We start from the raw sequence: 16,650 nt of genomic DNA on the forward strand, positions 1-16,650 counted from the left end.
GAAAACAGCACTTGGAGAGAGACCCATGGTGTATGTAATAGCTGGTCCAGCTGGTCCCACTGGTATGTGTCCCAGAGTGAGCAGGGCTGAAAGCTTTTAGTGCAGTTAAAAGATGCCTGGTCTGTCATTTGCATCCATTGAAATGGAGAAAGAGACTTTAGACCCAGCTTTACATTTGTACCTCCAACGACAGCAGCTGGTGAAGGGCTGCACATACCATGTGAGCTGGGGACCTATCATTTGGAGTGTTCAGTGCAATTCTGTGTCATCTTGGGAGCTATTTCTGGGACCTAATAATAATAATAATGCACACTCTTGGTGAAAGATAATACTTGAGGTTATTAGAATGTGCAGACTGAGTAGGGGCTTTGGCATAAAGGTAGTAGTAGGGCGGGGGAGGCAAATATTTAATAAAAGGATAGTGATGAGGAGAAGACAAATATTTCACAGGATAAGGAAAGTCACAAATATGTGAGCAGTTTCAGAGGCTTAAGTAAAATCTTCATAAAATTTTAGTTTTTCAGTACCAGTAAGGCAAAGTGGCCAGTCTTTAGCCTTTTTGATAAAAGGCTACTGAGTTTATATATAAGATGTGTGGACAAAACAGAACACTCCATTGTTAAGAGCTTCCTTCATTCATTTTTGTTCTGTGATGCTTGATTTGACTGGTTGGAGTTGGAGAAGGATATGTTCTATGGCTGACTAAGGAAAGCACTTTGAGAACCTGCCAGGACCCACTTCACTTAATTTCAGAGTGACAGTGCTTTGTCAGCCCCTCAGTGCCACCCCGCTCTTACCCATTCCTGCTCAGTGAGACTTGAGCTGTAGCAGCTGATAAGCCCCCATTTTCAGTGGAATGCCCTCTTTCATTTTTCCTGGATGGGAGGACATAAATGCCTCTTAAAATGGTGGTTTGAGTTTGCTGAGAGAATTAGGAGATCCAGAGAGTCGAAAAGCCTTGTAGGAAATCACTAGAGCCTGGAGGGATCTGTTGTGAGAACATTCCCAGGAGCAGGTACAGAACAGGATAGGCAGGGGGGAACTCCTTGCAAAATTAGAATTCAGCTGCTTGGACTGGTGACATAGTCTGTTTTCGTCAGGATGAAGAAAAAGCAAAACACTAGTAACACCGTTGGAATGACCTAGTGATATCATTGACAGGAAAATCTCAATACTGGGCGCTTAATCCAGTGATTCCAAATATGTGAATTGCTTTTTAAAGATACATTTTAACCATTGTTACAACAGCATTTACTTGCAGAGTGGAACGTTGTATTAGGCAGATTCATCATGGTCAGTCGTCTTCCTGCCACTGAAATGCTACGTGTTACTTTCTCAACCTTCAGTAGCTCCCACAGCCCCTGGGTCATGTGCACAGAGCCCCCTGACAATTGATTCAGCCTCATTTTCGGCATTACCCCTGTTCTGACCAGGTTCTAATCATACCCACCTGCTTACCATTCATGGATGAGCTGTTTTATGTTTTTGGCTTCCCAGCCCTCTCCCTGGCCCCAGTGCTCAGGGATGCCCCGTTGACTTGTTGAAGTTTTGCCAAGTGTCTCCTCTTCCCTGACATCCTCGGTCACAGTTAGAACTACCCTCTTCCAACCTCCCGACATCTTCTCCGTAACCTGTTCCACCTTTCCATTGCCATGGAACCAATCACCCCCAAACAGCGGCTTAGAACAATAGAAATCATTTATGTTGCTCATGACTCTAGAGGTTGACTGGGCACAGGGAGGGAGTACTCGCTGGGTCTCATGAGATTGAAGTAACAGGGTTCTGGCTGGCAGTTCATCTCAGAGGTGTCTTTGCTCTCGGGCGCTGGGACCTGAGGAGTTGTACAGCTGGGGGCTGGAATGGCTTGGGCTCCTCGGGCAACTCTTTTTCTGTGTCATTTCTCCACATGGCTTCTCTGCATGGCAGTCTCAGGGAGCTGGACTTCTTCCGTGGTGGCTGAAGGCTCCTGGAGTAGATGTCCCAAAGCAGACTGACAGAACTTGGCTAGCCTTGAAAGTCACACACAGTTACTTTTGCCACATTATATTCAAAGGCCTGCTCACTTTGGAGGAGTTTTCATAGACCCTGCCTCTTGATAGGAGTGTCATAGAATTGGGGGACGTGTTTTCTTGTTTTTTTTTTTTTAAGCTGAGCCATCCTGCTACCTATTGGCAGCTTAGCAGCAGCTCAGCTTGGGCCGGGCATTGAACCGCTGTTGCTCAGAGCTCAAACTCTTGAGTGAGCTCTTAACCAACTGAGCCACTGGGCCGGCCCTGTTTTGTTTTTTAATTTTTAATTGGGTAAAAAGCACATAACATAAAATTTACTATCTTAACCAATTTTAAGTACAATTGAGTGACATTAAGTACATTTACACTATTGTGCAGCCATCACCACCATCCATCCACAGAACTCTCTTCATCTTAAAAAACAGAAACTCTTTAAGCATTAAACGCTAACTCCCCATTTTCCCATCCCCCCCACTCCTTGACCATCATCATTCTACTTTCTGTTTCTATGAATTTGACTATTTTAGTTACTTCCTGTAGGTGGAATCATATAGTAGTTGTCTTTCTGTGTCAGTTATATTTCACTTAGCATAACGTCCTCAAGGTTCATCCAAGTTGTAACATGTGTTAGAATTTTCTTCTTAAGGCCAAAAATATTCCATTGTACATATTTACCATATTTCGTGTATTCATTCATCTCTAGATGGACAAGTGGGTTGTTTTCACCTTTGGGCTGTTGTGAATAATGCTGTTATGAATAGGAACTGGCTATACAGTGGAGGTCATGTCTTAAAATCACCACACTGTTATGGTTAATTCTGACTTTTGGGTTCTTTTTTTTTTTTTCATCGGACTGGAAATAACCTGAGAGCAGGAACAGTGACTTTTTATCTTTAAATCCTCTGGGCCCAGCATGGCATACAAAATATTTGTTGGATGAGTAATGGATGGATGGAAGGATGGATGGATAGATAGATAGATGAATGGATGGATTGGTGGTAACTGTACAGAAGATGGAAGATTACATTTCTGAAGTGTGACAAGGGCCATATTGTGTCGTATAGAAGATGGGCATCATCCCATGACCTACATCATAAAGGTAAGCACTGCCAAGCTCTACTCTGTTATTTTAATGTACTATCATGTTACTAAGATACTCCTGGCACAGAGAGCATTTTATAAACATGGGTGGGGTTGAGTTAAATTGCAATTGGGAAATGGGCTATGGTCCTTATAAGGTGATGTTTTAATAATTTGTCCGTTAAGTAGGACCACTCTGCTTAACATGTGGTCCTGTATTGAGTAATTTTCTGAGTAATTCAAGGAGTTGTGAAGTCAAACCCATTCCTTTATGTATTGATTAGTTTCTATTTAATTGTATTTTAAGCCTGGGAACCTTGATAATGACATATTATGTGCAAACTAGGTAATACTAGACTCGATTTCATTAGATGAGTTTTAGCTCTTTTCATGTTCAGAGATGGATGGTGGCAGCTGTTTGTAAAGTGTAGTCCCTGTGGTTATATTACACTGTTAGTGACCGTGGATGGCACAGTGGCTTATAATGAAATTTGTGCTGAGGCTATGGTACTCTTCTATTTTAGTTAAATTTAAAGACAGGGAGAGAGGAGGATATATGTAATACATGTATCAAATAAACAGCCATTTTTGCTTCTCTTTGTCTTCTTTCATTATCTGCCCCCATCAGTGAGTTTCTGCAAAAGAAAGAAATCCCCCAAAACAAAAACAAAAGTGAAAGCGATCATAATATCCCGACTTCCTGTTTTATTATAAATAGGATAAACACCAGGCAGTGTTTTCCTTTAATTTCTTCATGTGTATTCCTCTAATGTGTGAGGAATGGTTGGGAGTTTTCACATGCCTCATATATCTTTTATTTAATGTGGTAAATGGAAAAAGCTTTGGATTTGGAGTTCGACTTAAATTTGGATTTTGGTTCTGTCATTTACTTATAAATGTACTACTTGGAAAAAGTAGAAATAATAGTAGTGATCTCTTGGCCAATCAGAAAGATTCAGTTGAACCCAATTAACCATGTCTAAAAGTATGTGTATATATGAAATTTGATAGTAACTTTTTGGTATTTAGCATGTGTGTGCTTCTGTGTATGCTGGTGTTTGTAAATGTGAATGTGATGAAAGCAGAATCCTCCATCTTCCTGGGAACTAAGGTCACGAGAAGGGATGGTTCTGTTTCTAACTGATTCCTTTTGCTTAGTATCATGGAGGTCGATAAGGATTTTTATTTGACAGATGGGGAAAGTGTGGCCCAGAGGATTAAATAAATTGTGCAAGCCCCTGAGGCACATAAGAGGCAGAGTTGGGGACTTTGTCCTGTGTTTTATTGTATTATTATGTTACCACCTGTCCTACCGTTTTCCCTGTCTTTCCTTGTCTTTCCTCCTTTTCAGTTCTGGTCCACCACACTTTAGTGCAGGTGCGTACATGTCCTCTCTCTCTCTCTCTCTCTCTCTCTCTCTCTCTCTCTCTCTCGGTTCTCCAATGGCAAAGCTCAAGAAGGATGCAACATCCAGGCTCCTTTTCCGTGGGAACTTGCCAATACTGTTCTTGGCTAGATATGGTTCATGGTTGCCAATCACTTACAACAGTAGCATATTTTGAAGGGCTAAATATAATTCCTTCTTTCTAGGTTTTGCATTTCATTTGTATTGTTTTGACTCATGGATATCCTTGAGGCACCCTACATTATTTTCTCTTTTTCCCAATTTCCATGGCCTGAATTGCCATTATAGGTGTCTCGGGTATAACTTAATGTATGCATTCCTGAACACCTCACGTTCTGCAGAATCATGCATTCTGAAGAACACGGCTTACACGAAGTTAGGGTTGGGGCCAACCATACTAATCCTATGGAAATGCATTTTACTGTTTTTGTCGCTCCTTTGCAACCAGAGAGCTAACAAAAACAATAAAAACTAAGTAAAAACAGTAACATGGCTCAGAAGACATATTAGATTCCTACTGTATACAAGCACATTTTGATAAACATGACCTTGATTTATTAAAAAATAAATGGGGCTGGTTGATGGGGAAAGTGAGGAAGGACGTGGGGCCGGTGGGTATTGGGAGACAAGCGAAATGCACACAGCTCTGTGAGTCTTGGCAGAGTGAAATGTGCAGACGGCGCACTGCTAACACACGGGGCCCAGCAGACTCAAATCGTGAGGGGAACGGGCACGATGGGCTCTAGTGCTACGTGGAGTGTCAGCTTCACTATGTATATCTGTGTCCAGCTGCTGTTACTTGGAGGGACAAGGCAGTGACGTGTGGGCTAAATCATGTACAAACCAGCGTGACTCTGCATTATGCTACCGTCAGTCCCTATAACCAGCCTAATTCACGTGACAAAAAATGTGTAGCAAGTCAGACAGCCTCCTATGCTACTACATCTACTAAACCTCACTGGATATACCCACTGGATTACCTGTAGAGTAATTTTTAAAGATTATTTTGAATGCATTATTCATTCTGAATTTGACAGTCATCTGCCCGCTCAATATTCCTGAACAACAGACAGTAAATTAAGGTCTCTCAGAGAACTTTCCCCAAGACTTGAATGCCACCTTCCTGGTAAGCTATGGAAAACATATGAAAAATGGCCAAGGGCAAAGTTACAGAGCTTCTCAAGGGTTTAGAGCCTGGGGCAAAATCAGTGAGCAGAAGAGCCACAAATGAGACCAGGATAGAATCCTCTATGGGGCAAAAAGACACCTTTCTCCAATGAATAAAACAGTACAGATGAACACTGATTGTCTTCTCACTGTCAGTAGCCCATTTCTGTTTTTTATTTTTTACATCTCACTTTTTATTTTTAACTTTTCCACAATTAATCCTATGGAAATGCATTTTATGTCATCTGTACACCAATGAAAAATAAAAATAAGCCCCATTAATGCTGCTAACTGTATGGTTCCAGAAAGGTTTGAAAATGATGGGGAGCAGCTGGCTGAAGTTGTCCAGTGGCTGTTGACTGGGGCTCCACAGTAGCTTGACCTTGATTCTGGCCTCACCACACTTCCCACCCTCCTCAGGGCCCAGCACGGGGATGCTCAGTGAAGCCCTGGAGGCTCTGCCAGTGAGCTGGGGGACAGCCTGGGCCTGTCTGGTCTGTGGGAATGGGGAGGAGGTGGGGGCTTGGTAGAATAAAATGTGACAGAAAAGACTGGGAACTGGGAGCAGGAATATGAAGGAGGAGCCAGCAATGCAGGCTGGAATTTGTGTCCCACGTCACTTCCTAAGAGTCAACTGCTCTTCACGCCCATTACCTTGTACAGACACAATAGTGTACAGACACACTATACGGACCCTTCGAGTAGGAGCCCCACACCTGGTCCACCCTGCAGGAAGAGTTAGGAAAGGCTGACACCCCCCTAAAGCTGGATGGAGCAAAGGTGGTAATCAAGCAAGTCTTTAAAAAACGGACAGGATTGGGCTAAGTGGAGATGGTGGTGTGAAAGCAGGGAAAGAACGCGGGGCCAAGGGAGAATCCTGGACACGGGAAAGACACAGAGCAATTTCTTAGAGTTTGTGAGGATGATAATCATAATGTTCATGGACCTTGTTCCTGGAGCCACAGGGCAACTGATTTCCTCTCGCTCTCAACAATATTCTTGCCACTCACTCAATGAATGCTTATTGAAAATTGATGATAATGGCCATATGGAAAGTCTCAGAGCTTATCTAGGAAATGGGTCCCTGGAGCATAATTGGTGGGTGGAAAGCAGATGCATGGAGCAAGAATATTGTTCTCTTCCCACCAATGCCAGTTGATTATAGGTTGTAAAAACGGCCATTCTCCTTGTGGTCCTAGCTGCCAAAATTATTGAGGGCTATTCCTATTTATTATTACTACTTCCTCAGCAAACTGATCAAAGAATGACATTGACTATTTAGATTTCCTAAGGTTGGACTTCAGGCTTTCATAAATCAGGGTCATCTGAATCTAAAGATAGGTGTATTTTGCTGTGACCTGTTGGATAAGCATTGGAGGTAAATTTGCTGCATCTCTGCAGGCCCCCATTTCATGAGACTTCCACCCAGCGGCCAGTTGTTTCTCTTTCAATCGTTCTCTGCCAGGCTTTTGTGTGCATTAAGAAATAGGGGCAGGGAGAGGACTGCATTGTTCGTTCAGTGGAAATTGTACTCCGCACTGAGGCCTTGAATGCATGAGGAGGGGGCATTTTGACTTTCCTAACTTTTGAAAATGCAGTTAAACTGATATTCGCAATAAGAGTGAGAAAGTACTAATTTATTTAGTACCGATATGAAAGATGATAAAATAAACGAGGTGGGTGGTCATTGACGTGAACTCTTCCCTCCGGAACTGCAGGCTTTGGGAAGACGTGATTTTCCCTGGTTTTCTGCAGTTTCCCTCACTCCCTCTTGTTCTGCCTCCAGGAAGAAATGTGCTCCTGAGAGCTGGGAATCTTTCTGTCTGAAGGCCACTGGGAAACCTCAACGTTGGGATCTGTCCCCCTCCTTTCTCTCTCTGAACTCTATTTTAGATCTTCAGTAAAGATTTGAGGCTTTTTGCAAGCTTTCAACTCTGAGGTATTTTGGGAAACTGTAATTTTGTTTGTTCTCTGCTATATGCATGTGGTTTCTTAAAACACAAGTGTGATTATTTTCTGCATCCTTTTCATAGCAAACATTTCCCCCTCAACTACAGGCTCCAAAAGTGGGTTCTCAAGTGCACTTGGCATGCAGCCTCCCTTGGAATGCATATTGAGAGCTGACTGTCTCTACAAGGAACAACTCCTTGCAATTTTGAGGCTTTCTAGGTGGCTTCCAACCTTGTCCTGGGGTTTGCCCCCTCATGTTCTGCAGCCAACATGCCTAGGGCAGTGCGTACTTTCCAGCGAGCCATGTAGTGCTATTGAGTTACTACTACAAACCTAATTTGATGATGTAGAAGGGTGTTGACAGCACTTTGAGTAGTTTTTACCTATAAAATAGCAATTTATGGAAGACCATTATTAGTATGTCATGGACTCTGAAACTAGATTACTTGGGTTTCAATCCCAAATTTACCTCCAATGCTTTTCAGCTTTTTTTTCTAGTAATTATTTTATTGTACTGTTAAATTTTTAATCTACCTGGGATTAATTTTGGTGTAAAGAGTTGCATTTGGATCTACCTATTTATTTTTATAATGATTTTTTTTATTGTGGTAAAAAGTACACACAGTAAAATTTACCATTTTAATGTGTATAGTTCAGTGGCATTAAGTACATTCCCAACTTTCCCACGTTTTAGCTGAGGGGTATAGGTCAAATCATTTTACCTCTCATGTCTCAATTTCTTCATCTGCAAATGGGGATAATACTTCCATTAAACTTTTATGAGGTTGTTAATTCATAGAAAACACCTGCTGTGCCCAGGACACAGTAGGTGCTCTGTAGTGGTTCATGGCCACGATGACCTGTAATACCCGCAGGTCTGCATTTGCTAGTTAGGAATCGTTGTTGAGCCGGCACCATATGTACGGTGCGTATATACAAGTGCATGCGTGGTGGCAGTTACTGCTCACTGAATCAGTGTGAAGACCTAGAGAATTCTCATTGTGCAAACATGGATAATTTTGCATTATTTTTGTGTCCACTTTAGCATGGGATTTACATGCAGTTGAACTTCAGGGGGGAAAATTTTTCTAAGATTTTGGACTTCAAATTGTTTGCAAAGCAGTTAGGGACAAAAAGATAAAAACTAGTGTGTCTTCAAGTTTAAAGTGTAGTGCAAGAGGCCTAAAGAGACTTCTGAATATACTCTATAAACACTAGCTCTTTCAGAGCTTGCGATGAAAGCTCTTGCTTTAAAAAAAAAAAAAAAGGGCAAGCATCAATAATTTGTTATTCATGAACCCTTGATGAGTAAGTTGGACGATCAAAATGAGAAGAAAAAGAGAAGTCTCAAGAGAATAAACATTTTGTTCACACTCAAATCTTCTAGAAATGATGTTTGAGAATCATATGCCAGTTAAATATATTTTCATAAAAATTTAGATAAACTGCATTTCTATTATAGTTTCTAGTCAGCAATGATGTGAAACAGTTTCTATTTTGTTAGCAACACTCTTACTGCTTTTTAGTTCAGCAAGAAGTGTCCAACTGGATCTGTAAAAAAAGATGCAGAAATAATCTGAAATAAACAATTTCTAGCTTTAAAATTCATGTTCCCACAATGAAATATACTATATTTGCCACCATCACAAAAATGCCTTTCTTATCAGTGCTGCCCTAGCTAAATGTGAACTTTAAAAATTGGAAAACCAGGCACTTTGTAGACAGTTAGCTCTTTGTTTCATACTTTTGGACTAAGAAAAAAAAAATTGCCCAAGGAAGTATTTCTGGAAGGAGTCAAACTTCTCAATTGCCTTGGTAGTTTATCCTATAATATTTTTGTTATTTTAGGAATTGATAGTGACCCTAAGTGTAGCTGAAAGAATACTCATTTCTAAGGCATGGATCATGATTGGTTCCTAAAAAGTGAGTGATAATGTAGCTATTAAGTACTGTCATCATATTACACACACTTGGTCAGGGTGTCAGTATAATACCATCATTATCATTGAATTGTGTAATAAACATGTGGGGGCATAATGCTATAGTGGAAATAACATTGGATTTTGATTCAGGAAGTCTGAATTCCATGCCTTCCCATGGCCCTTGGGCCATGGAGCCAAGCATTTGGGTTTCCAGAAGTTGTGATGAGAAAGAGAAAGGCATTGGCTTTATGGTACCAGCTGCTGGAAGGTTTTTTTCTAACTCTTTTTCTTCCCTTATTTTTCACATATTTCTAGGATGACATCATGTATGGCCACTCATTTATATGCCAGTGTCTTCCAAACCTCAGTTTTAGCCAAGACTTTTCTCAGGGGCTCGAAACCCACAATCTAGTGGCCAACAGCCTACTCTACTTGGTTGCCCCATGGATATCTTAAATCAGTGTGTCAGAAACTAAACTCACCCTGACCTTCCTCTCCCACCATTACCCGCAAACCTGTTTCCTTTCGAGCAGGTAGCACGCTTCCAGCATTCACCCAAGCCAGAAGCCCAAGATGCCCCCAGCTCTTTCTTTCTCCTCGCTTTCTATGTTTAACTGGTCGCTAAGCTCTGCCAGTTCCACCTCCTAAATGCCTCCCTGGTCCATTCCCTCCTGATGATGATGGTGGTGACGATGCTCATGGTGGTGATGTCCATTCCTCCATGTCAGCTATGTTCGCCTTACTTCAGGCGCTCCTCATTTCTCCCTTGGATTTTTGTGACTGCTCTCTTTTAACAGCTGATTTCATGGATCCCTGCTGAATGTCCGTCTCATGTGCCTCAGCCGTAAGGCCAGTTGCAGTTCCTCAAAGAGCTACCCCACCCCTGCATTCTTCATCTAGGCTGTGCCTGTCAGCCTGGAGGGAATTATCCACTCTGCCCCTGGCAACCTCCCAGACACCTGTCCTGAGCCTCAGCTTACAGGTTAATGCCTCTTTGAAGCCTTTCTCAATCTTTTGGAATGAATGGATATTTTACCATGCTGATAAATCTAGATCTAATTAAGTGGATGTTTTCTTTTGTTTATTTCTCTGCCTCCCCTGTTGGACTCTTGAGTAATTGAGTCTTAAATTCATATCAGTATATACAGTATCTGTCATGGCATGTCTGTTAAGTGATTGTGAGCAAGTGAACATGTGAATGGTTTTTCCTGGGGTGGGAAGGGCCTGGGGAGGTGCCACACAGCCCTTGGAGTCTCCCGCCAGCATCTGTGACTTACTGCTGAGCAGGCCTGCACATGGTCAGTCACTCTGCGTGGCTCTCCCCAGAGCTGCAGAATATAAGTCAACATTTTTTTTTATTATCTCCAGCTTGAGCTTTTTGACAGGCAATGGTACTAAGATTGAACACAACCAGTTAGCACAGTGAATTATACACATTTCTGTCAGGCATCTGCGTGTACCACAGCCACCCCAGTAGTCTCACTTTCAGTTCATGACCACAGACTTCAAATGGGTGTGTAGTGCTACCTGTCACTCTACATTTCTTTTAGTGCAGTCACTTTCCTGTCTCTTATTGTCTACTTCATACTTTGTCCCTTCTTAAACCTTAACATCTTGTCCTCCGTCCCTCACTCACAGCCATTTGGGCTTGAAGGCAACCACAAGGGAAGTTCCCTGTGTACCCACACCCTATCTACTCTGTTATCTGCATCTGTGCTCAGAACCACTGCCTCACCTCCTTTACCAGAGAAGAAATGTCTTCCTCTGGGAAGTCATCACTTCTGCTTGAGCACAAGATCGCATGCCCTCCCACCTTCTTAAGAACATAACTCCATCAACTGTCTTTTTCCTCCTCTGTATTATCAGCTTCCCCTCTTCTCCACTTTCATTGAATCCCTTGCTTATCTTATATACTTAGGTCTTTAGTGCCATTTACGAGTATACTCAGTAACTCCCACCATTTCTATCTCCAGCCTGGACTCGTCCTGAGGCTCCAGACTTGTGCACATACCTACCTGACACCTTCACCTATATAATGAATAGGCATCTTAATATTAACATCTCCAAAATGAACCCTCTGTCTTTCCCACGATATTGGCTTTCAGGCTTCTGACTCTCAGGATGACACTCCTTCACTTCCTGAAGCCAACAGTTGAAGTTGACTGCTCTTTTTTTTTTTTTTCAAACTCACATCCAATCAGCAAATTTGGGTAGCTCTACTTTCAAAAACTGTAACCTGAATCTGACCACCTCTCATCACTTCCGCCTTACCACTCAGGTCTACCCAGGTCGTATCCTACCCGGGTTATCGCACTAGCCCCCTCGCGGATCTTCGGGCCCCTCTCTCTGTTCCCTCACATGCTGTTCTCAGTACAGCATCTGGTAAGAGCCTTGTAAGAGGTGAGCCACACCCTGCTCAGCACCATCCACTGGCCAGTAAATGCCAAACCTTCGCAATAGCTGGAAGCCCTACTTGATTGGCTACTCCGTAGCCACATTGGTCTTAGTTTCTCACCCTCTGCTGGACATCCGTCACCCTGCTTCCACCTTAGGGCTTTTCCATTTGCTGTTTACTCTGGGGGATGGGCTCACCCCCTAAAAAAAGTTCCCATGACTTCCTCTCTTATTTCCGTCTGCTCTTCAGTGGCCATTTATTTGTGAATTCTCTCTGATCGCTCTGTTTAAAATCACAGTCCTTTCCCCCATACATCCTATTTCCTTTTTCTTCTTTATTTTTCTGTCTAGCACATACCCCCATCTAATATGCTATATATTTTATCTATTAGCTTTGTTTAGGTCACTCCATTAGAATGGAAGCTTGGGAGGGTGGGATTTTGCCAGTGTTCACTGCCCTCTGCTCAGAACTATTTCTGGGACAGAGTGGGTGCACAATAACTATTTGTTGAATGACTCTGTAGAGAAGAAGATTTCCCAATCAGAGAAGGATAATTAATTATCCATTTCCCTCTCTTACCACTATAGGCTTCATTTCAAATTTCAAGTTTTTATTTTATCCAAAAAATAAAGCTGAATTTATTTCCCAAAACAGTGTGTGTTTTTTTCAAAGGACATACAAATGAAATCATAATTTGGGCTGCTCTGAACATTTTTATACACATGAACTGTCATTAGTGGTAAAAATTAATACTTCCATTAATTACAAGAAAATTACTATGGATTTTCAAGTAGACATATAAAATCTGTTTTCTTATGAATACTAAATTTAAATATTATAGTGGCTTTAGATTTCCTGAATCATATCTACTTAAAAATGTCCCTGGTGATATCTTTGAGATGCTTTGATAAAGGGTGTGATGGCACAGAACTTGTGGGTAGATTTAGAAAATTTGCTTTATTTGAGATTAACTACTGATATGATCAACATCATGTAATATAAATTTTGAATTCTATTTCTACTTCAAAATGATGGCTATTCTCTCACTCTATTTTATGTTTAACAAGTACTTGGAAAACTTGAATAATGAGCTATCTTGTTAGTGGAACTGTGACTTAGTTCATAGTTAATAAAAGGGAAGATTCATTTCTTTATCTTGGACCTCTTTTATAACGTACTAATACATTTCCATGTGTTTTAGAAAGTATCTTGGAGGATTAATAATGTTATCTTTGATAATTAAAGATAATACATGGTCTCATGCCTGAGATTATTTACAACATTGTAAAAAAATGACAATATATTTTGTCTCTAAAAGGATTTTTTTTAATAGGAGAGATCAAATCAAAAATATATGTGAAAGTTCTGTGTGAATTATAAAACTGTCCTCTTTACCATTGGAGGGTAGCATTAACCCTCCTAATGTTTTTATTTGCTATTTTTAAAGTATGTAATAAAAGAATCTAATTAATTGGTGGTTATGTTAACTGAAGTTCAGTAGATGACATCACAGTATATTTGATTTTCAAAGCTTCCAACAAAGGTAAAAATCCTGGTTGGGTTATTTTTATTATAAACGTCTTTTCAACAAACACCATTTTTTTATGGTTGAAAATTTCAGTCTTTATATAATCATCAACTCACAACAGTGCATTGTTTCATTCTTGACAGTAAGCCTGGAATGACTATAAAACTCCCGCAACACTGAGACTGTAGAGTTCAGAGTCTGCTTCTATTTCTCCTACACTCTGTTCAGAGAAAGTCTGCCCCCGTCCTCTGACCCCAACCTAGTCCTGTAAGTTTGGGCGTGCAGGAGAGCAGTGTTCCTTAGGGCCCCTGGGGCTCACTTTCTTTGCGTTCCCCAAATTACTCGTCTGGTGGGAGTTGTCAGATCCCTTCGTCACTAAGTCACTAGTCTTTCTGTCGTTACAGAATGACAGAGACTCTGAACTGTCTGGTGACTGTCTCACTTTAGTGAAGCAACAAGGTATTTGTGAAGTTTTAAATACTTCATCATGTGCTTTCGTGAAGGGCCCTGGGAGCTCTGTAGCCTCACAGGGAAAGTTTCAGACTCTTTCCTCCCTCTTTCACCCCAGAGAACCCGGGGTCTCCTGCCCTCCACTCAGTCACCTGATCAGCTGCACTTAGTTGGCTCTTCCAGGGGGCGGGTGCCACACACTCCCCTGTTCCCTGCCCCTGGTCTCAGAAGCCTGTTCCCATCAGGTCTCCACTGGGTACGTCTGCACACCAGGGGACCCCTATTCTTCTCTCTAGAATTTAACTGTTGGGCCCTGTCTGTCTTCCTTTCTGCTCTGTGAAATTGTTAGAGCAGGAGCTGTCTCCTCATTATATTGCTTTACTCAACTGTCATTTGTTGAGTTCCAGGCACTGCTAATTACTTTGTATACATCATCTCACTTCCGCCCAACATTTGTGATGAGGTGCAAATGTATCAAGCACATATGCTTGGCACTGTGATAAGGAGGGCATATCTGTCTGTCTATCATCATCTATCTATATCTGTCTATTGATCAATGGATGGAGCTAGACAAAACTGCTAGGTAAGGTGAGTGCTAATTTAATAGTACTTGGTCGTAGAGCTGCATAGCAATATTCATGGTGTAGATATGCTGCTGTTCACTCCTGTGTGATTCCCCAAAGCTGTCCCCTTTACTCAGGTTTCAACCCTGAAGCATTAGTAATTTCTGTTATTTTGGGAAATTTTAAGTACTTCTGTTACTAAGGAAATTTCAAAATTTAAGGAAATTTTAAACAGTGTTTCTATTTTGTGACCATGTTTAAAAACATTCCTTTTTTTTTACTTTGATGAAATAACACGTAACATAAAATTTACCACCTTAACCAAGTTTAAGTGTAATCTAGTTCAGCAGCATTCAGCACCTTCACACTGTTGTAGAATACAACCATCACCACCATTCATCCACAGAACTCTTTTCATCTTGCAAAACTGAAACTCTGTACCTATTAAACAATAACTCCATTCTGCCGCCTCCCAGCCCCTGGTACCCACCATTCTGCTTTCTGTCTCTGAGCTTGACACTCTAGGAACCTCAGGGAAGTGGATTCATGCAGCATTTGTCTTGGCGTGTCTGACTTATTCCACTGGGTATAATGTCCTCAAGGTCCACCCATGTTGCAGGGTGTGTCAGAATTTTCTTCCTTTTTAAGGCTGAATAATATTTTGTTGTGCATATCTATCATGTTTTGCTTATCCATTCATCTGTCCGTAGACATTTGGGTTGTTTCCACCTATTGCAAATAATGCTACTTAAAGAGTTGATGTTTTATTAGAAAATTAGTATTTCCCCCTTCAAATTGCTATTTAACATTTCAAAGATGATTACTATTTTTTTTACATTAAAGTTTATTGGGGTGACAATTGTTAGTAAAGTTACATAGGTATCAGGCATACAGTTCTGTAATACAACATCTATATATCACATTGTGTGTTCACCACCCAGAGTCAGTTCTCCTTCCACCATCACCATATATTTGATCCCTTTTACCCTCATCTACCACCACCCTCCCCACTTACCCTCTGGTAACCACTAAACTATTGTCTGTGTCTATGAGTTTTTGTTTCTTCATTTGTTTGTCTTGTTCCTTTGTTGTGTTCAGTTTTATATCCCACATATCAGTGAAATCATATGATTCTCTACTTTTTCTGGCTTATTTCGCTTAGCATAATAATCTCAAGATCCATCCATGTTGTCACAAATGGCATTATTTGTGGCATATTATCTTTTCTTATGGCAGAATAGTATTCCATTGTGTATATATACCACATCTTCTTTATCCAATCAAAAGATGATTACTATTGATGGGCTATTTTTATTATATCTCAGAGCCAAAATTCTCTTCAAGCAAATGGGAAATGATTCATTGTATAGTGAAACTGTAGCTAAACAGAATTGCCAGGGAATGGGTCATTACAGAGCAGCTACAATGGCAAAATGTTTTGGTTTTGAGAAATTTTACATGAAAAGTAAAAAATTAGTTACAAATTTCCCTGCTGTCTTGAACAGCGCCTTTTAAACACAGTGTAATCCTCAAATATGTTTACTATTGCTAGATTGTTCAGCAATTGTATTATTTTTGAGCTACAACTATATTATGCTGTAATATTTAGATAGGCCCTGACATTACATTTGTCAACTGATGGTTGTTGGTGCCGATTCATTGCCAACAGGAAACCCCAATTTGGGGTGCAGTGAAGAAGAAAATTTTATTCAGTGCAAACAGCTCAATTGTGATAGAGCTGGCGGTGAGAATAGCATGGCCCTGAGGCGGCCCTGGGGCCAGGCCCCTCTCTGGCTAGACAGCTCTGCTCCTCTCCAGTCTGGCTGGATGTCTCTGATGTTTCTGGTGTTGCAGCTCCAATAGGGGAGACACAGTCTTCAGTCTTAAGGGAAAAGGGAAAGTGCTCTCTCTAATCCCGAGAGGAACTGACTTATATGGAGAAAAGTCCCCACCCCTGGTCTCTGCTTGGTCTGTCTTCATACAAATGAGGACTCCAGATCCTCACAGTTTGGTCCAAAAAGCACTGTCCTGATTGGTTGGAGTGGAGCTGCTCTGATTGAAGATGCTATTGGAAATATAGTAGCACAGTTTCCAATTGGATGGGGAAAGTCTTAGTCTTTTGGTTGAAATACAATTCCAGGAACTCTTGGTTTTTTTCTTTGTTTTTTTTGAGGTTTTTTT

At 41.1% G+C, this 16,650-nt stretch overlaps 1 protein-coding gene across 7 annotated transcripts in view; it reads left to right on the plus strand.

Annotated features, from left to right (window-relative positions):
* The window catches only part of LRCH1 (leucine rich repeats and calponin homology domain containing 1), a 206,940-nt gene that overhangs the window by 77,198 nt on the left and 113,092 nt on the right, over nucleotides 1–16,650 (plus strand). The window contains exon 1 of one of the 7 annotated variants that reach the window (XM_019658687.1): nucleotides 2,812–3,108. The exons of the other annotated variants lie outside the window; for them this stretch is intronic. The gene's annotated coding sequence lies outside the window, so the exon portion shown is untranslated. Of the gene's footprint in view, nucleotides 1–2,811; nucleotides 3,109–16,650 lie in introns of those variants that run through there. 7 annotated transcript variants of the gene reach the window in all.

The sequence above is a fragment of the Hipposideros armiger genome, unplaced genomic scaffold (genome assembly GCF_001890085.2).
Source record: "Hipposideros armiger isolate ML-2016 unplaced genomic scaffold, ASM189008v1 scaffold_287, whole genome shotgun sequence".
Classification (NCBI taxonomy): domain Eukaryota; kingdom Metazoa; phylum Chordata; class Mammalia; order Chiroptera; family Hipposideridae; genus Hipposideros; species Hipposideros armiger.